Here is a 22956-nt window from a genome sequence, read left to right as displayed (position 1 = left end):
ACAAGCCAATGGACAAGTGGAAGTCAGCAATCAAGAAGTCAAGCAAATCTTACAAAAGATTGTCAAGCCCGATGGAAAGGATTGGTCAATTAACTTAATGCATGTACAGTGGGCATATCGAATGGCTTACAAGACTCCTTTAGGCAGGTCACATTTTCTCTTGATTTATGGAAAACATTGCCATTTAACAGTAGAATTGGAGCACAAAGCATATTGGGCAATCAAGAAACTCAACAGGGAACTTGGGGCTTCTAGGAAGAAATGCCTTCTTCAACTTCAGGAAATTAGAAATGAATCATATGAGAGCACTACCATATACAAAGAGAAAATGAAGGAACTACAATGATAAGTTTCTATCAAGGAAGACTTTCAAGATAAATGACTGAGTTTGGCACTTTGACTCATGTTTGAAATTATTTCCATCCAAACTTAGATATGATCAGATGGCCCGTACACAATACGTGCATTGTGTGGCTCTGGGGAAGTACTGACTGAAGACAATAAAATTGGGAAACTTTCAAAGTAAATGGACAAAGGATCAAGCCAAATGTGGATGGAGATGTATTATATCCTTCAAATGAAGATTTAACCCTAAACAGAGGTGATTGAGTTGAGTAAACTAACTACGGTTAGGGTTTATTTTCTTTTCTTTTCTTTGCTAATAAAATGCCAAGGTGATTCTTAAGGAGTTATCATAAGCCATCAACCGAAAAAAAAAGGAAGAGCTCAAAATCCAGGGTTCGTTCTACTCCCTATTAGTCATTTTCATGAACATCTTTTATGAGCATCATTGATATATGGGGGTAGAAAACCTAATTTCATACCCTATGCTGCATTCATATGCATACACATTGCTCCATCTTAAACCCCCCAGCCCAGTGTTTCTTAGTTGTAGAGTGACCAAAAGATATAGCCTCTTCTGAAGAGTGTGGCGAACCACTTGAGAAGGAAGATAGGTGAAGCTACAAACTGATAACATAAAATTTATGATGTTAAATTGAAGAATATGATATACATATATGTGTTTTACTAGCCATATTTTCATGTTATCATAATTAAATGGACATAAATGGCTTGCACTATAATTTTAGGATTGTATTTAATTTTTTAGTATTTTTTACGTCATATTTAACCTCAGTGCTTTGAAGAAATATCTTTGCAGGGCATAAAATACTTGCCTAGAGGCTAGTAAGGGTTTTACTAATTGCCTGGAATTTTTTCCATATTGGTTTATAATTTTCTGACAATTATATATCCAAGAAATAATTTTTAGAAGTAATACATTATGTTTTACAAATTATTTAGTATTTAAAAAACAGTTTTTAATGAAATTCGTAGCATCCACGTCATTCGCCTGAAAATTCGGGCAAATGATTGGATGCATTAGACAAGAGCTTTAGTGGCTCATTATGGCATCGCAATGTGCAATGCCATAATGAGCAAATCATTACCTGGAAAATGACATGGCGCTAGCGGCAAGGAAAAAGGTACATTTTTTTGCTCTATTGAATTGGCCTTTTTCATGCAATAAATGCACGCGGAGAATCAGTCTCCACGTGCATTTCTAATTAAGAATGTTGGCATAATTAATGAGCGTGGTATTGATAGCTGCATGCATTTATTGCATGCGGATATCGATTTTGCGTACATTTATAAAGTTAAAAAATTTCCTCGTATGCAGAATCGATTAGCCATGTGCATTGATTGCATGCAGAAATCGACTCCACGTGTGTTAAATACGAGGTAAGCTCACCTTATTTTTTATTCTTATTTTTTAAAAGAAACAGGAAATGACAAGGGCAACGTGGCATGTTCGTGACCGCTGAAAAGGCATCACCTTTTTGCAATGATTGCGGCCTGTGGGAACACGCAAAGACGTGTCAGAATGCGATCGCAGGGTGGAGAAATCAAGGCGATGAATAAAAAAAGGAATATTTCATATTTTCATGGAGGAGAGATAAAATATCCAACGGCCATGATTAATCGCTAGTAAAATGGTGATATCTTGAGATCTAGCCATCCGATTGCACTTAAATTGTGAGAGTAGCTTTGTCTTTTCACCCTCCACAATCTAGATGGTTGGATTTTTAAATGGAGGTCGAGAAGAAGGGAAAATTTACTTTGGAAACTCTACCCCAAGAAATTGGCAAGGAAGGATATAGATGTTGTTTCTGAAGTCGACAGATCTTGATTCATTCTTCAATGTTGTAAGTTTCTTTTTCATTGTTTGAACTTCTTCTTGAACAAATCTAATATGTCAAGGCATGGGCAAAATGTATATGCCCTTCCAATTTATTTGAATGATGATTAGCATTGGAATTTGATTTTGATCCAAGATCTGAATCTTAATCCTAGTTCTACATTGATTTTCATCCCATTTTGCATCTTAGATCTCTAGATTAGAGTCCAATTTCATCTTTTATTCAATTTCCCCAACATTCTTCTTCTTTTTCTCTCTAGATTAATTCATCTACTTCTGCGCTCTATATTTAGAAATTGATTGCTTGAAAATTCAATTCAATAAATAAAAAATCTAAATTCAAAATTTCATCTAAATTTTTTTCCATCTTCAAGTCCACTTTTGAAAATCCCTTTCTTGATTAATAATTCCCAATTTTAGTGCATAAAAATTATCTTTATGAATCATCTTGATTGGAATATTGGTAATCCAACTTAATCTGATATAAGAATCAAAATTATCCTATCTATAGTGTCTTGAGAAAAAATATTAAGATCAAAATTATGCCTTTGCTTAATTTTGGTTAATTACAAAAAAAATTTAACACAATTAAGGCCCATTAAATGCAAAATTATTCAGTCTTGAATTAATTCATTTGAATTAGGATAAAAATTCTTACATAGTGCCTCCCTATGGTTTGACCCCTTGCTTGCTCTTTACATAATATTTTGTGATTAAGGGCTATTAAAAATTTTATTGTATGTCCAAAAATGAAAATAACGACATATTTTACACACCCATTTTAGGCTTATCACAAACCTAGCACCTTTATCATGATCAAAACTCCTTGGTGTCTCATTTGAAAGTAGGCAGTGAGTCAGTGTGTGATTCTCTGTAATATGGATGAGCATGACCAAGTAGCTGTGAGTTGTGGTCTAAATTTCTTGTCCCAAGCCCAGGCTCCTTACATGTATATCTTCATCCTGAAATTTATAATGCTCTAGCAGCTACAAAAATGGTGAAAGCTTGAAAGAGTAGCGCAATAAGCAGGATGTGGAGCAAGGGCTAGAGAAGTGTGATATACGTGCCATATGTTTTTAACCTCACAAAAGCAAAAGTCAAGGCAAATTGAGGACAAGTTCATAAAGCCCGATTGGAATTCTCTTAGTGTACAGAGAAGTTCATAGAAGACTCAGCTCTTGAGTATCCCAAGTGAGCAGAGAAACTGATATGAGGTTATAAAATACTCCACCATATCCCTCACCTTCAAAAGGACCTAACCCACGTGAAAAAGAACCAGACTTTAAACTCAACTTACATCGGAAGAAACCATTTGGTTTAGTCATTCATCAATGTTAAGGAACTAAAAATGTTCAAGCAGGGTGTATTTGACGAACTCTAAATCCATCATAAAATTATGCATATTTTAATGCTAATTTTCATATCATTCTATCTATATTATCTTAACCTTTATATGAATTTTAATATTGTGCATTGAGTATAGTAATTAGTTATAACAATAAATTTTAATGTAATTTTTGCATAAATTACAAGTTCAACCATTTTCATGCAAAATTACTTGTAAAGTATTAATGGGTTGATTTATTTCTAGCATTTATTCTATACTTTCCAGGAAAAAATTTAAGTGAAAAAATAACAAAAAATAGGACTCGAATGAAAAGATAAGCCAAGCATCAACAGTACTCATGCCGGCTATAGGCAGGCAAGCATAGAAGCACTCAAGTCTGCCTATATCGGCGAGCGTCGCCGTGCCTAAGGAGCTGCATCAGTGCCCTTCAAAGACCTCAGACAGCAAGCAGCGGAGGCCTACATAAGGCCCACACAAAGACCCACACTTATGCCCAAAGAAGGCCCACAAAGAGGCCCACAAAGGGGTCCACATAGATGCCAACATAGTGCCCATACAGAGGCCCGCACATGCACGCAGAAGAGGGAATTAGATATTTAATTCAAAGAATAGGGGAGAATGGCAAATATATAGCAAAATTCATTTCAAAATTTCTCCACTGTGGCATTGCCAACCTCAGTCATCTGTAGCTTTGCATAAGGTCGGGCTGACAACAAAGAAATGGATTGCGACCAGTTGGGCTGCAATCTTAAGAAATAAAAAAGAAATTTATGACCGGACTTTGATGGAGGATCATCCAGAAAATCAAGCTCAGACACGTCAACAGTCGTGTCGCGGAGCTTGAGCCGACGTGAAGCACCCGAACTTCCGATATCAGGCTTGATAACAACATCCTATTGTCATTTATTTCGTGCACGTATCATTTCTTTGACTGTAGGGAGGCATCCCCCGTGTGTACGGGCCTCACCCACATCCATTTCGTTTGTGAGGCATCCCCCGTGTGTACGGGCCTCGCCCACATCCATTTCGTTTGTGTGTGTTATTTTGTTTTGTTTTGTTTTGACCCTTAGGGGGGAGTCCTTGTTTGGACCCCTCCTTTAAGGTGGCCCATTAGGGCAACCACAACACCCCCCTACTATATAAAGGGAAGGGTGAGGGAACGAGAATTTTAGAGATCCATTTTTGAAGAACTTGAGTGTGTGGTTTGTTTTGACTTGGGTCTCCACCTTTCCCCGAAGGAGGGTCCTTCGACGTTCTTTTTTAGGTCAGACCTGAAGAGTAGAGCTCGTGTGGAGAACAGCAATCGTCAGAGCGTGCATGGTTGCGAGTCCTCGCCGTGCTTCCACTGCCACCCCCGCAAGCCCACCGCCTTGCCGGCCGTTGAAGTTCTTCCCTTCTACTGTGGTGGTGCACCCAAAATCGCTGTCCTCGCCCCCGCGATCACCGCCGGTGGCCCCCTAAAGGTCCCCAGTAACCACTGAGACGCCCTCAGCGATGTGCTCAACGGCCGTCGGTGCAACTCGACCATCTCCCTAGGAGCTCGACGTGCTTGATGCTTTTATCGTGAATAGGCGGGTATTATCCGCCAATGGTTAACCGATCGAGGATCAAGTACTAGCTGGTCCGCAAGGACAGATGACCGGGAGGGGACCAGGATCTGACCCTCTCACTCGGCCAACACGAACCTAGTCGCCTTCGCTCATCAGATCATCCCTAACTCTTCTTCAACGTACATGCCAAGTCAAAATGCCGGGAGCAAACTATCGTGGGAGGGTAGGGGTGGATACCACCTGTTCTGGCCTGTGCCTCCCCTTTTTTCTCCTCTCGTTTGTCGAAGTCGGTGCAACCCTATCTGTCCGACCGAGCTACTAACGACAACGAGCGACGTTGGCTGCACCTAGCTGCCCACCTGGATATCTGACGACCCCATTATGTTGCCTTGGGCCTCAAGCCCGAGTGCTTGAATCTCTCGCGTTGCCACTAAATCCTATGACCTCTTTCCAACAACTCAAAGCCCCAGCCATGACGCATTTGATCTATTGATCCTGTTTCTTCCAGAGTGCATGTTGGTGTCTTCGTTGGGGATGATCGCGATCCGTTTCAATCTCCAGGCCTTGTGCCCCAGGTCACGTCCTTTCTCTCCTCTCTTTATCTCTTTACATTATTATTACATTCTTCAGTGTCATCCTCGTCTGTTCCATTGTCGAACATTTTCGTGTCATAGGACTTTCCACCGAAACTCGAGTTAGGGATTTATTATTTGGTGTTGGATCTGCATCGTTCTCGGTGACAGACGTGGAAGCTCACGGATGGTGATCGTCCCCCACTCTATAAGCCTTCGAGCCGTACTTATGGGTTCTTGGGAGCATGTTCGTTGCCAAGACTCCATGTGTCAATTATTAGGTCTGTCGTCCTGGGTCAATCGGTTTTCTGCCGTTCCTCTAGTTGACTTTCAATCGAGCGCATTGTTTCCCCTCGTTACATCACGCATTGAGGCCTGCTTCCTGTGGTGTGACATGAGCTGTTCGATCCCAGCACTTCGTGTTACACCAAGCTTCAAGCCCACCCAACCCAAAATCTGTGTCATATCGGCTTGTTTTAAGTAAGCGGATATAATCTTAGTCGTCTGATCTTCTTAAGGAAGATTCAGATGGGAGATCCCCTCAATATCTATAATTCTCTTTCCTTTTTGTTTATGTTGCTGATTGGCTACGACCGATGACACAAATGGTGGGGCTCACATGCTAAGCGAAACAAAGCATCAGCTGCTAACAGGGTGGCTGACAGAGCCAATGACGTGGCAAGGAAGGGGTACACCATTCACGAAAAAGTCCAAGGCAGGGATTTAATGGCAGTCGTTGAACCCTTTCAAGGGAGATCAGACAGCCGAGGGGTAGACTCATCCTTCTCCACCCTCGACCACTGTTCTCGTTGGCGGGCCGACGGAGGCCGGCAACAAGGGAACTGCAGACCAATCCAGCGGCTCATGGAGAGCCAGTGGATCAAGTCTAACCCATTCGAGGGCCAAGAGAACTTCTCTCTACCCTATCATGGGTGATTGTGAAGGCCCTAAGACTGACCTTATAGTTATACTTCTGAATCATTTGGGACATGGATGGTGGACGAGACAAGACGAAGATCGTCCCATCTAACATCCAAAATTTTTGACCTTCGTCCGGCTCATCCCATCCAGGGATTCATCCAATGAAAGAATATTTTGTCTGCATCTTGAGTCTGCCCGAATAGTCCCCTCCAAGAAAAAAAATTTATGTCTCTCGTCCCGGACCAAAAAATATTTCTTGATATTTTAATGCATTTTAAACAACTCTGGCTACTCGTAGTGAGAATCCCTTTCAGTGATTCGCAGTTTAGGGCCTAAACTACCTCTTTGGCTCTCTGCCCTCCTCCTCCTCCTCCACTCCCTTTTGTGCACAGCCGGCGACCCCCTTTCTATGTCCCTCTCATCCTCATCATCGGAGATCACTCTCTTGACAGCCATCGCTCCCGTTCTCATGAGACGCAACAAAGAAGGTCGAGGTAAGTCTACAGGGTTTTTTGTTTTAATCTGTTGGTTTTTCGTGATTTCATGATTTTGAAAAGATCATGTTACTCTCGTAATCTCATCGTTTATGTACAACCAAGATCCAAACAGCTCAAATTTGTCAAAATTATATTGTCATTTACTTATATCGAACTATATTCAATAGTGACAATGATATGTTGATGTACTTGTTATTGACTTGGTATCTTACATTTTAAATCATGTTTAATATTATCGCAAACCAACGTCCTTGGGTATTCAAAATAATTGTTTTTACCTATGTAAGTTCATTATGATAAAATATGATAAATATATAAATGCATGATAGTTAAGCCCATGAATGGTGTGAATGGATATGAAGAAAGTTAGTTTGATGTTTCTAATTAATATGGGTTTGTAATCTATATTTTTTTCCTGGAGAAAATTCCTCAAATACCTTAGTGAACTTCATATCCATCTCAAATCCATATTTTTATTTATGCAACTTCATATCCGTTAGTATGCGACTTTGGAAAAGTAGGTTGAAATTTTGATACAAAAAGCTCAATAAGTAAAATCATACACTTTAACATCTCCTGAAATTGTGGAAATGATATGAATATCATTTATAAAATGATATTCATATATCAATATGCGGACCATTATATGTCTAAAATCTAAATTCATGGTGCTTCTCCTTGACAAAAGGCAAACTAGGGATAATTTCTTCACAAAATATCATCTGATGTAAATTGTGAGATTGGTGTATGTACCTGTTATGTTAGGATACGGAGAGTGTGTGTGATTATCAAAAAAGAAAATCGTGCCCACATAGAGGACAGAATGTTGTGAGAAAAGCTGTTTGGATCTTGTTTGTATCTACTTTCACTTTCCTAGAAACAACATTTCAACAAGGGCCAGTTAGTGACTGCTCAAAAATCTGTTTTGATCTTATCTAACTTCAATGTTTTTTTTGGATTTTAGATAATTCTGAGCATCATCACTAAGCACGTCATTTATGACCTCACTGAGCACCTCAAAATATCACTCGATTGTAGGCACCTGATCTCACGCATTTACGTCACCGAGCCAAAAAAGGTACACTGAGTTCCTTACATATATCTCAATTAACCATCTGTTTATTGGTGATTAATGTGTAAGAGTCAGGGAGAATTTTTATTGGATCCGTCAATCTATAGATAGTTCAATCGATCAAACACTTTTGATCGATTATCAATGGTGATCACTAAATGGAATTCTGAATACAAAAAGGAAGATATGAGGTAAAGAAGTAAGACAATTTCAGATTAATTAAGATAATTTCACGTTGTTTTGAAGTACCCGTTTCACATGGTTAATTTAAATCCAAAATATTTTAATTTATTCTTTTTAATCATTATTTTTTTTATCATAGAGTCTCAAATAAAATTATTTTAGTCTTTAGTATGATTTTTTCTATTTTCAGATGTGCTTCACTATTTCTCATTTTTTTGCTTCTTATGCATTGTGTGAATGAATGAATGAATGTTTTGATTTAATCTACATATCTCTTACACATGCTCATAAGTGTCCATGATCCCACTTGCATATCTTCTTTATTTTCTTATATTTTTCAATGCAGTGTAATAATTATTTAGTAGATAACTTTCCAATGCTTTTTCCTTTCATGGTAACAAAATATAGACTGATGGAGTCTCCATCATGTACCATCCTGGATTGGACTGCTAAGGCAATGCCAGAAGTATCTGCTAAATACCTCAGGATAGAGGTTGATGACAACGTCTCATCTCAAAGCAAAAGATGCAATCGGTCCAAAAATTTGGATCAATTTCCTGAAATTAGCTCGGACGAGTATCAGTGTATGATTTGTCAAGTGCAAAACCCCACCCATAAGGCCATCATCAAGAGAAATAAAGATAAGAGTACAAATGTCTTTTGGAGACATATGGAGAAAGCACACCATAAACTACACGATGACATCTAGGGATATCCGACAAAGCAGAGAACTATTCTCCAACATGACTTACAATCCAACAAGCTGTATCTACACGGCCTCACCATGGAGCAAACTAAGGAGGAATTCATTAGGTTCATCTGGGACAATGATCTGCCTTGGAGACTTGTCAAGAAGAAGTCATTCCAAAGACTATGGTTCTATGGGACACAACTGGTGGGAGAGGTCCCTGGTCTGGATGGTGTAAAAGCGACAACAGAAAGGATGTATAGAGAAGTGCAGGGGAAATTGGTGGACATGTTTCCTGATGTCCACAGTGTCTCTCTTACTGCATATGCTTGGACATCCCGGAATATTATCACCCTATTAGGTGTCACTGCCCATTGGGTCGACACTGGTTGGAAGCTCTGTGAGCTACTTCTTGGTCTCCGACACATCAAAGGATCACATTGTGGCATAACCTTGGTGAGGATTGTCATGAAAGTTGTGTACAAATATAGCACTGAGTTAAAGCTTTGTGCCATTACAACGGACAATGCATTTAACAACAAAACAATGTTAGCTTCCATTATGGATTCGTTGAAGACCGTGAATCCTAGATTCACTATGGAATGCCACATCCCATGTGTTGCCCACGTCCTCAACCTATAGTCCAGGATGGACTTAAGTTTTTGTCACCCAGAGGCTCCAAGGAGTAATACGCTATGCGTACAAGATTTTCACACGGACACAATGGTATACATCGATAAATCATTTGAGTAAACCATGGATGATAATACATCTGCCAAACATGCACCTTTGGGAGCAGATGTTGCTCGAGTGAGAGACATCATCAATGCCCCTCAGGGTCCCATGCAACAAATGGAGAAATATGGCGACCTCTGCAAAATGTCTGATCTCCCAAATTCAAACAAAATACAGGTTGATTGTGCAACGCGTTGGAACTCCACTCTTTGAATGTTACAGCATGCATTTTCCCTAGAGAGAAGTGCTATACAACATGGTTCTAAGGTTCCTTCCTATCGACATCAACTAAAGACTATGAAATTTCTCAAAAGGACTCGGAAATGCTTGATGATTATGTGGGCATCCTCAGATCAGTATGTGACGATTCTGTTGTTGTATGTTCATTGAAGAAATTTTTTATCACAAAAGTAATGACACTGGTCGCTGATCTTACAATTCACCTTGAGGAGGCTATGCAGAATTGAGGGGAAACTTTGGAATTAGACCAAAGGGATGTGTTATGGACCTTGTTTGGTGATATGCATACTAAGCTGATGCAATGCGCAATATTACTTTGGCGCAGTCAGAAATTTGCTACTGTCGCGACACTGGATCCATTTTCAAAACTGGATGCAGTGGATATGTTATGGCATGAAAATGTGCTCGCTTATCTTGGCAGTCTTCTGGACTGTACATTAGATTCAAAAACAACTGAATGTGACTCGAAGTAGGGACAAGAGTCAAGAGGTCAATGCCTAGCACACTATGTAACCTTTAGGAAGCAGTATATGCGTCCGAGCCATCGTCAGCAACCATGCTGAATGCCTAGGCAAGAGCTAGATAAGTATTTCGGCATCCCATGCAGCAAGGAGGAGGATACTCCATTGAGTGGTGGAAGGAGGTCGCCACACGATACTTTCCAAATTTGTCCAAAATTGCTCTCTAGTTTCTTCTCATAAGCCTTACAAGCGCATCGGTGGAAAGACTTTTCTCCATCAGATGAGGCAACATCACGTATCGAAGATCATGCCTAGATGTAGATACCGTTGTGACGCTGATGATGTTACAAGCATGGTTGCATCGTCTAGACCAATACTCCTCATACTCTGACAATGACTACGACAATGATGAAAGTTCATGTCCCGTAAGTTATGTCAGGCACTTTCACACTTTTGCATAATTATGCTTCCTACTAATAGATTTGTCTACTCTATCTAACAGAATAGCAGAAGGGAACACTTGGAAGGCACTCTATGGGAGGTAACACACAACTACAAATGCATCGAAGGCGATGTCAAACTACTAGTTCCATTTCCACAACAAGAAATTACTATTTATCGTGCTTTCTTTTTCTTGATGAATCTTTTAAAAATACAGTTAGAATTTGAGAATTGCGCGTAGCATTATTTCTGTCTTATTATGTATCTCAGAGGATTTTCCTTTTCTCTCACTCTCTCTATATTGTCCAAACCATCTCTGACTTTCTTATCTCATCAGACTCAGATGATGGAAAATTCTGAATTTAAATTAGGCATAAGATTTGTGATACTAGAAGTGCTTGAATTTATGATTAAATATTGATGTAAAATTAATTTTTCAATCTGGTTGTTACAAACATATAAGCAGTTTATTCAATATTTTTACCCCATCCACATTTATGAGTAGATTCCTTCCACTAAATCAGTCGTATTTAACAATTTCATCACAAAAAAATACATTTCCGAACTCCATTCATTTTGTGTTTTGAAACTAGACTTAATTATGTCGTTTTCAATATGTATTGACACCTCGATATGGGACGGATCTTTAGCATCCAATATAAGTTCAATTTTTTGCACTATAGATATGAACTCAATGAATAAACCTAATACACTCCTCATTTAATGTCAATGCAAGACTGTAGCTCTCACCTTACCTCCACCAATAGATACTGATTTAAGTTCAAGTCCGCTTGCTGAAACTTGTACCCAAACATCAGATCCTTAGACTATAAGTTGAATTGATTCTAGGCTCATCTTAACTGATCTGATGTCCCGCATGTTTTATCTCATCCAGTTCAAGATTCCTCTTGAGCCTCTTCCTTGTTTCACTGAACTTTTGTTTATATGTTTATTTTATAAAAATAGATTTATGCTCCTTAAAAATAGATAACTACTATATAACTTCTCTTCAAATAAGAATGATAGTTGGACCTTGTCTCTTTGATTGTCTTCTTAATTCATACACTATGACCCTTATTGGACTGAAGGTCTTACTAACAGCAAATGATTTTTATTTGTTAGAGCTTTTTGGCCACTAACATGGCTTTGTGTTCATTATCTTTTCAATTGTTTTTATACTTTATTCTTGGTATCCAATTGCATCTTATAACATGAAAATTGGGATTTTGTAAAACTGTAGTCCATTTTTCATTGAGCATCAGAAACTCATACTCTGTCAACATGGCCATATCTAGTATTTATCTTTGGATGCAGTAATACAAGAGGTGGGTTCTATAGTGCCAACTCGGGTTTTCACAACACAGCTTGTAATAGGATGCCTGATTGAACAAAAAAAGAGTCACCTGGAATGGGATTATTGCTCTAATAGAACCGTGTGTTTGACTTTGTAAGAGATCTACACTCTTTGATCTGCCAATATCTTGAAATTTTTAGGAGTGTGATCTAGAGTAGGAATAATATCATGATGTTGTTTAAATAAAGTATGAGCATAATGCGTTAAAGACCTATAAATCCAATACAGCGTGCGTTGTGTGGTTTCAATGTGTTAAAGTTCTACATAAAGATTTTAACTTATGGGTTAACGGTAGTTCAAAAAAATGAATTGATTGAACTTATAACAAAATAAATGGAATACATCGTGACATAACAGAATACTACAAAAAAATATGAATGATATCTCTTTACCATAGGCATACTTTTGTTGTATAAAATAATGGTCATTCTAAAATTACGCCAGACCACGATTAATTTACTTAAGGACTTCTAGTATACAAGCTGATAACACCCTAAAGTATGTGGTTAATTCAAGTAATTAGAACAATTTTATACATTTCAGGAGTTTAAAATAGGGTTGTTATCATGTATTTACATGTTAACTACTATTCCAAATGAATTCTGATTGTACCCTAATTTTCAGTTAATTATGAATTTTATGGAATTTACCTAAGCTTGGAATAACTCTATTTAAATGGAAATGGCTGGTTTAAAAATTAATTTCAATGTTAATTAATGTGGGGATGAATTACTGAATTTTCTAGATTTTTCAAGAATGTATTCGAGAAGAAAAGAATTTTTAAATAGAAAAAGAATACAATTATAAGAAAAATAGGAGTTTAAAACAATTGCAAAAGGTGGAGGGTCTCTTTTTGGATGTTGGTTGCAAATATGCCCTAAAAAAGCTCTCGCTCATGTTGCTGACGTAAATATCCAATAAAAGTAATTGCAAGGTCTGATTGAGCTAATATAGATTTTGCTATTTTTTTTAGGGAAATATGGAGGAGATAGAAAGTGAAGGGGCATATGTACAATTACTTTGGGCGGCGTCAGTTTGCGCGTGCGAATAAAAGCAGGGAATTCAACGTAAATTGTCAAGAAATTGATTTTTTGATGCCATGTGGCAAGATCACAACCATCAGAAGGTAATCCGACAGCTTTAATGCGACTGGCAAAGGTGTCGCTTGAGGGAAGTAAGTGCACCAACCCTGCTGCACATGCACAGATGAACTCACGGGAGCTAACGTGGTGCCACCGGATTGGTTGCCTAGGTAAAAGCACATAGGTAAGTGCAAATTGATACATATTTTCCTTATTTTTTTTATATCCTCTTCTTTCCAGGGCAGGGTACATGGCCCGCTGATAAGCTTAAAAGTGGTGTGTTAGTAAGTCAATGTTTGAGCTTTTAGACTTATGCAATAAAATTTATGATATCCCTTAATCACTAAATACTACATATAGAGTAAGCAAGGAGTCGAACCACAGGGAGGCACTAAGCAAGAATTTTTGCCCTATTTCAAATCAATTAATTCAAGAATGAATTAATTTTGCACTTAACAGACCTTAATTATGTTTAATAATGTTTATAATTAATCAAAATTAAGTAGAAAATTAATTTTGATATTAATGTTTTCGGTCAAGACACTCAAGATAGGATACTTTTGATTTTATATCAGATTAATTCAGATTACCAATTTCCCAGTCAATATAATTTTTTAAGACAATTTTTATGTATTAAAATTGAGAATTAATAATCAAGAAAGGGTTTTTTGAAATTGGACTTGAAGATGGAGGAATTTTTGGATGAAATTTTGTATTAAGGTCTTTTATATATTAAATTGAATTTTCAAAAAATAAATGCTGAAATCTAGAGAGAGAAAGTGGAGGAATTAACCTAGAGAGAGAAAGTAGAAGAATTTGGGAGAAAATGGATTAAAGATGAAATTCGACACTAATCTAAAGATCTAAGAGGCCATATTGGATGAAAATCAATGTAGAACTAAGGATCAATAATCAGATCTTGAATCAAAATCAAAATGCAATGCTAATTTCATATCAAATCAACTTCAAGGGCATGTACATTTTGCCCATGCCATGGCGTTTTAGAATCTTTCAAGGAGAAGTTCACAAGCCAAATAAGAAATGAATCAGGATCTGTGAACTTCCAAAGCAACTCTTGCATCCTTCCTAACCAAATCCTTGGGGAGAGCTTCAAAAATAAAATTTCACCTTCTTCCCAACCTCTATTTAAAAATTCAACCGTATTGATCATAGAGGGGGATTTTACTGGCGGTTAGGTCTCAAGATATCGCCATTTTACTGGCATTTAATCTCAACCATTAGATCATTTGAGTACATAAAAATGGCTCTTTCCTATTAGCTGACACAACTTTTCCTTGTTTTCGCCATCCTTTGATCTCATTCTGACAAGTCGTTGCACGCTTCCATAGGTCGCAATGATCACTGTAATATAAAGACAAAAAATGCACTTTTGGGTGGTTAAAATCATGCCACAGTGTCCTCGTCAGCCTTCTTCAAAGTAATTAATGAAAACAAAAAACACTTTTCATTATTCATTATCACACATGGTTATCGATTGCCCCGTGCATTTAATGCACGCAGCGAAGCGATTGCCGTGTGTAAGAAATACAACATAATTTTTTTTTTGTTTTCAAATGCACGCGTTTCAGTTTCAGTGTGAAATCAATGCACACGGCTAATCAACTGCACATATGAGGAATCTCTTTAAAGCTGATTAATATATGCAAAAAATCAATAAAAGGAAAACAACGAAACCTACCTTCTCCTCTTCACCCATGCTTTTTACTTTCAGCGTAATGAGCCAGTAATTGATTGTTTTGGCACTTTTAATCATTCACCCAAATTTTCAGGCAAATGACATGGACGCCTCTGAATTTAATATGAAAAATCATATTTAAATATTATATAAATCATAAAAATCAGTTCGTTTAATTCTAGAATCACTTCTTGGCTAAATAATGGTCAGAAAATTATAAAAAATATGGAAAATTTTCATGAAATTAGTAAAATCCATACCAACCTTTACCAAGTGTTTTAAGCCCTGTAAAAAATACTTGTTCAATGCAAAGAGGTTAAATACCATGTAAAAATTCAAAACTTCAAAACAATAATAAAATTAAAGTGTAAGTCACTTATATACATTTATATATGATAACATGAAAATATAGCCATTAAAACACATAATTGTAATGTAATATACATCAATTTAACATTATAATTTGCAAGTTATCACCCGTCGTGGGAGAACCTGCTTGCGATTGCAAACAAAAAATTAGGTTCCTTAAATTATTACAAGAGACTCATCCCACTTGATCCTTAAATAAAATTTTTTATTTTCCATATTTCTTAAATTAAAGAGAGAAACAGAGAGAGAAAAGAGAGATAAGAGAGAAAAAGAGAAAAAGGAGATACCAAAATTTTTGTCCTTTCCTTACTGTCCATCGTCCGAGGCCTTAGGACGAGACAGGTTTTTTGTCCAAGGATGGAAAAAACCATCATGTTTTTTTGTCCCAAGATGAATTTTTATCCTGTTATTTGTCCGACCTCGCGGAAGGGACAATTTTTGCGTCCTGGAATGAAAAAACTGTCTTGTCTACATCCTTGAAATTTACTTATACTAGGAGAACCAAAACAGTAGGAGACCCACTCTGGCAGGGGGATGAGTGAGAGGAGAAGGGTAGTGCTTCTTCAACAGCCCTGGTTGCTCAAGATGGCTCAAGAGAGAGCAGATGCAACTCAGATCTGCACCAGCATGTAGAAGGACAAACAAGAACGCACACCAATGTTCTGGGGAAGAGATGAGCACCCATCTCTTGCTCTCCTGAATCAGGGCGGATCCATTACCTCTCATTTGCTCAATCTGGTGAGAATCAGCAGCAAAACAAAATGGACTAAATTCAATTTATTTCAATTACCAATCAAGATCAATTCAATCGATATTCAGTATCATGATTTCATTGCAGCATTTTATCCAGCACCCAGTGTGTTCAAGGATGTTCCACAATTTATCTAAGTTCCTTCTCGATTTTACCTTATAAAAATATTAAAAAAGACCTAGTAAATATATCTACCTATAGATATCATATTTCTATTATCCTAAGATAACTATAAATATAATATAACCTAAATACCTACTTACATTCACCTTCTTAGTATAATTAAATACCTTCTTACAATTAGATAATCCCAATTCCATTACTTTTGTTTCTTAAGCTTAAAATTATATAACTATTTCACCCTCCTCTTATTATTTTCCCCTCTGCATAGGTTCTTCTGAAATCAAAAAAAAAATTAATCTTTCTATATGTCTACTTAACTCGACTATCTTAATACTCTTACTATCTATCTGCTTACTTCTCTTACTTATTAGATAATCCCTATAGTTCTACACCTTATTACCATAAAAATACTACTCACTATCTAATTAAATCTTAACATCCATCATCATTATATTCATCTCCTAGCACACTTAGATAAATAACGTCCTATCTCCTCTCAATAGTATTTTCTTATTCTATCTATCTCTCTAATATTCTATACTTCTTCCACTACCTACAGTAACATCACTTATAATTCCAATACCATTACTCCATTTCAAATATCTTACTTCTTTATTACCTCTAGTATCTATAAGATTATATAAATATCTTATATTCTCTCTCTCTCATCTCTAGTTCTCCCTAGTATCATTTACCCTTCATTACTATTATACCTTATCGTAGTTCTTTCATCCATTTAATATTTCCTCCACCTACTAATTACTTATCACTTAATATAATCACTATATTTGTTATTGTTATAACTTCTCTTTCATTATAATTCAAATATTGAATGCCTTCTAAAGGCCAGTCCTATGGAGAAGACCTCATTCCTACTATACATCTGAGTGGGTTTCTATTTTTATTAAACTTATTTTATTCAGGCAAACTAAAATTACAACCACAATTAAATTAACAAATATATTTTTCCCTTTATCAGTCATATCTGCCATCCATTCAGAGTTTTTGAGGCGGCCATGAATGAGGGCATTTGGCTGGTGTAGAGGGAGTAGCTACATGGCCATGAGGGAGAGGATATTTGACTGAGTGGAAAGTTAACCATTTGGAGCCAGATTTAGAGAGTGAGTGGAAGGTGAAGGAGATTGATTATAGAGAGCTTGTAGGGATTTAGTTTTCAGGAAGATGCTGAGGTCAGATGTATGGTCTAGTTTGGGAAGAAGATCGAGATTGGTGTTAGGAAGATCATCGGAGGTAATCATTACAGGTTTAGGAGGCAAGGAAAGGGGGAATGATGGGGAAGGGGATGAAGGGAATGTGGTAGGATCGTAAGGGGAAAAGTGAGAATGAGCACTGGATGTAGGAGACACACATTTAGTGGAGGGGATATGAGAAGGAACCGAGGAACTTGGATGGCTTGGGTTACTTGCATATTGTCCAAGTAAGGCGATAAAAATAACGTGGGGCAGTTAAAAATGGAAAATAATTTTCAGAAAAATAACATGCCGAGAGATGATGAATTTACTTGTGTGCAATGATAGACACCAATAACCCAATTGTAGAGATCTGTAGCCCAGAAAAAGGCATTTCTCAGATTGTGGATCAAGTCTATGGTGAGAGTATGGTTGTAAAAAGGGATACCAGAGATAACCAAATGTTCTTAATGAAGAGAATTCTGGTGGTGCCTTGAATAAGAGTTCATGAGGTGATTTGTTCTTGAGAATAGAAGTAGGCATTCCAAAAAAATTTGGGCATGCGGGCTGTATGATGCAGAGAGAGCAGTTTCAGTTAAATTGTTGTCGTTTCTTTTGCATGTGCCATTTTTTCAGGAATATGAGGGCAAGATACTATCTGAACAACTCCTCTAGTTTTAAGATACATGTGTAGAGCTTGGTACTTTCCACACCAATCAGATTTTAGATATTTGATGCTGGTGCTAAATTGGTTTTGTACTTGAGTTTGGAAAACTTTAAATGTGTCTAGCAGATCACTTTTGTGTTTATGAGGATTAAGCCATGTAAATTTGCTGAAATCATCAATAAAGATAAAATAATAGGAAAAAAAAGAGTGGAAAATAACAGGAGACGTATCCTAGAGATCAGGGTAAACGATTTCTAAGCTTGTGTTAGAACAATGAGCTGATGAGAAGAAAGGTAGTTTATGAGACTCAGAAATATTACAAACATCACATAACATTTGTCGATTAAGATGAGTTGTGGATAAACCAAATCAGTCTATAAGGTGAAAAACTGATGATGTCTGAGCCGGGCATGCCAGACTTCAACGAAGGCCTTTTTGCCAATGAATTTTGCTTTGGTCGAGATGAGCGGCTTCAGGTAGTAAAGGCCAAATTTAACTATTTTGTGAAGGAGGATTTGCTGCATGGCTTTGTCATTGACTAGGCAAAAACGTTATGAAATTCAACATAGAAATTATTATTGGTAGTGAATTTTTAAAAGTGAGTAAAGTCTTGGAAATTTTGGGCACATGTATAATATCTTTAAGGTAAAGAGTTCTACTTGATGTGGAAATTTTGGAAGAACCAATAGATAAGATTTTAAAACCTGTGCCATTACCGATCTGTAGTTGATCAATGCCATAGTATTCTTGATATTGAGATAATTTTTATTGTTCAGCAGTGATGTGGTATGTGGCTCCACTGTCAGGATACCAAGCTTTATTCTATGTTGAAACTGCAATGTAGGCTTTGGCTGGTGATGAATCGCGGTTAGTTGGCTTCCAAGAGTGGCAACTTTTCTAGAGTTTGGGGCATTCTCTTGCTTGATGTACACATTGGAAGCATAGTTGCCTCCTAGGCTGAAACCTTTCTTTCTTTCCTTCCTCTTGCTCACCCACGATCTTGATAGAATCCTCTGCATAAATTAGAGTCCTTCCTTTTAAAATAATTTGAGGATTGATGATGTAGGGGCACTTGTACTGCGGGGCTTGAACACTGTTCTCAGTATTGAGAAAGGAAGTGTTTTCTTATTCTTTGGTGAACATAAGGAATGTGTTCACAATTTCATCAAATGTTAGATGTCCAATGTTGACACTGATGCTATTGGAGAATTGGATATAGGTAGGCCCAAGCCTCCATACGAAAGTAAATGATATAGAAGAAACACTGACAGGTTGCCCAACCAATTCTAAGGCTTCAATTACTGACCTGAAATATTTTATATACTCATGAATGATCATTGATCATTTCTTCTTGTTGTGGTATTTTCATTGAAGCTCCATCACACGGATCTGATTCCACTCGATAAACATTGTTTCTAGCTTTTCCCATGCTTCTCAAGTTGACTTGGTTGTACTGATTTGGGGAATCGCATATTCAAAGATTGTTTGGTGGAAAGATCCCAAAACCAGTTGGTCTATTCTCCACCATCACTTAAACTTGGGATTTTGAGGTGTGTTTTCCTGATCATCTAAAATAGAGAACTGAGGGATTTCAACTTTGAACTTCATTACATCATACGTGTTAAGAAGAGACCGCATTGCACTCTTCCATGCCTGGTAATTCTCACTGTTGACTTCCGGTAAACAATAGCTCTGGTTGGAATTACCATAGGGAGTCTGGAAGAAGGCATCACAACAGAAGAAGACACTAGAGTAGAGGAGTTTGCTTCCATCATGTAGGATGATGTTGTGGTTCTCATACCATGTAGAGAATTAATCTTGCTTGAAGGGGAGGAGGATAACAGAAGGAAGAAGTAGAGAAGAAGGCAGGAGGGATTGTTTTTTGTCATTGTATATTTTTCCCCTTTGAAGAATCAACACTTTGATAGTTTATATTTATAACCCACTATGATATATATGCTAAGGTACCCAACATAATATAGCTATTACAATGGATATATTACGATATAATTTTAGTTATTCAATTCTCTTAAAAAATATAGGGGTACTTGTGTAGTTTTTATGTGCTAGTGTATAGTAATGGTTCTATTGGGCCACGTGGGATGTTAGAAAGATAAATTAAGTTAGATATCCCACGTTTGGCCTGAATCAATTCTTGATAAGTCAATTTATTTTTCAAAATAGTTAACTAATTAGTGTGGTGAATAGTTTTATTGGGACATTTAAGTTATCAACTAAAATGGTACACGAGCCTTGAGGGTTACAAGCAAAAAAACCAATGGGCATTGGTGGATAAAATTAAATTATAAGTTTGTGTGATAAAGTCCCTTAAATAAATATTAATGGAGGGGACAACCATTTAAGTTTCCCATGAGAAACATATCTGATCATAGCTAATTGATAACAAGAAATTAGATTCAGAACATGCTTCTATACTTTATTTTTAGGACTTAATTTTATATTTGCACTTGCATCATTCACTATTTAAGGATAAAATGAGACATTTAAGATTTATTTTCAAAATACGTTTTTTTTTATTTTTTTTATTTTTTAGAATAACCACACTTGACTCTTACTCAAGTGGATTTCTCACATATTCCTGGAGTTTATTTGAAATACAGCACTTCGGAAAGTAAAATGGATAATTTTTAATACAAATGGAAGGAAAAGAGAAACCCAAGCAATCTCCTAGAGAATAAGAAGAGGCCCAATACACAAGAAGCCCATTATTGAAGCCCATTCAAACCTTATTAAGAACAGGGTCAACTAAACACACCTTTTTATCTAGATCGACTTCTAGAAGATAGCCTAGACTTCAAGATTTCCAACAGACATCAAATGGCACTCAAAAATTACTCCTGTAACAAAATTTACATCATTTTTTGTCCACTACCGTTGTTGCCAATTCTGCCACCCACTGGCACCCACTACCCACAAATTACACCATATCCAATGCACACAGATTTCACGGTGGGAAGTCAACCCAAAGGTTCTATTTAACCTTAAATTTTATTTCTTGCCGATAAATACCAAAAAAATCTCAAAATCATCATAAATTATTACAAGTTATATAAAAAAAATAAATATTTATTTCATTTATTAAAAATAATTTTGACTAGTTTTCCTTCATTTCATACATTTTCCTCTTTGAATAATACTAAAAATATAGAAAAATATAAATCACCCAAAAACACTATTTTAGACAAAATATGAATTTCAATTTACTTTCTAATTACCTGCCTCTTGTTGATTCAAGCCTTACTTACCCTGTACTAAGTAAAGATTTTTTATAAATATTGTAGCACAAATCAAAGCCTTCAAATGACTTGTTTAGCCCAAATTCTGATTTATCGCTAATCATGATGTCAGAATAGCAGATCATTAGCTAACAGAATGTTATTTTTTTATCACGCATTTATATCATGTGTACAGATGATAATGCATATAATATTTATTTTAGTTTTTATTTATTTTGACTGGTCAATATATGTGATGCCAACCATGTGGCAACATCTAGGTATATCTAGGTATACACCCAACACTCATGTGTATACCAAAAGTGTTGTGTCAAAATATGATTGGTTGAAGAGATCTCAATCACTGATGTGGAACACATTGACACAATGTCACATCACACACTGAATAAAATTAATTTATTATGCTCTTTTGTATTTTTGTATGCAGGGACACATGGTGCATCATGAGTCATTGTTTGAGGAGGAAATAGACAAATCCTACGATATCATTGGGGGAACTTGGAAATATTAAGAAAGAACCCCTAGATGTTACATACTAGCAATGATGTAGACAAGGAAAGATAAATCTTTCAATTAAATGAATGGCTACGAATTCTCCAACTTTAGAGCTTGCTATCCAATGACTCAAAAGGGTGAGAGAGCTGTTTTTTTTATGGGAAGCTTTGTCTTTATCTCCTCTATCCATCAATAGAGTTGGATCTATTGAGCCCCTGATCTTTGTAAAAAACATCTTTGAACTTTCTTCCTCCTGGGCACACCTTATAAAAGAGATTGAGATTTCTGAATATCCATCAATTCTCCTTAGTATATTAAGTGTTTGAAAAATGTCAATAGATAAATGGGGAGGGCGGCTGAGCTGCTCATGGAACATAGGAATCCAAGGGTATTTTCTTGCCTGACAGAAATCATTCTTCAACACATCCTTTAGTTGGATTCATCTCATCACATCCCTCCATATCAAGCCACTATCACTACCCATACCCTCATATAATCTCCATCACATCTTTTTCTTCTCTTCTCCATCAAAAAATATAAAACCCCTAATTCCATTATCCTCTTCCCAATACCACTTACTCTTATCAACAAAATGGTGCCTCGTGAAGCATCTGGCTTACCTTTAATCTCCCATTCCCGTCATCAAGAGACTATAAGAACTATAGCATGCCAGAAACAGGGAGTTTAGGTGGTTAGACCTATACCTAACTCCCAGCATAGGATCCTATGGTTCCATTCTTGTTGTTGCTGGAGGTACACATCCCTCTTCTTAGTGTGGAATGATATACGAGAAATAGATGCTAAGCCTGAAATGTCTGATAACGGTGCTGAAGTAGTGAATCTATAGGCACATTTCACTCTATTAAGAGAGTAATTTCCCTAATATCTGTTTAATGTGGAGACAAACCATACTTATCAAATATTTATAATTATTACGTGAGTCTTGGTAAATAACTTTTACTGCTTAAACCCAAAATCAACAACAACATATTAAACCCCATTTTTTGAGTTTATCAAAAGTCTTCAATGAATTATACTGCATATACCAATTTTTGAACGTCAAT

The sequence above is a fragment of the Wolffia australiana genome, chromosome 2, assembly GCF_029677425.1.
Source record: "Wolffia australiana isolate 7733 chromosome 2, ASM2967742v1".
Lineage (NCBI taxonomy): Eukaryota > Viridiplantae > Streptophyta > Magnoliopsida > Alismatales > Araceae > Wolffia > Wolffia australiana.
Note: the sequence above shows the minus strand (reverse complement) of the source record.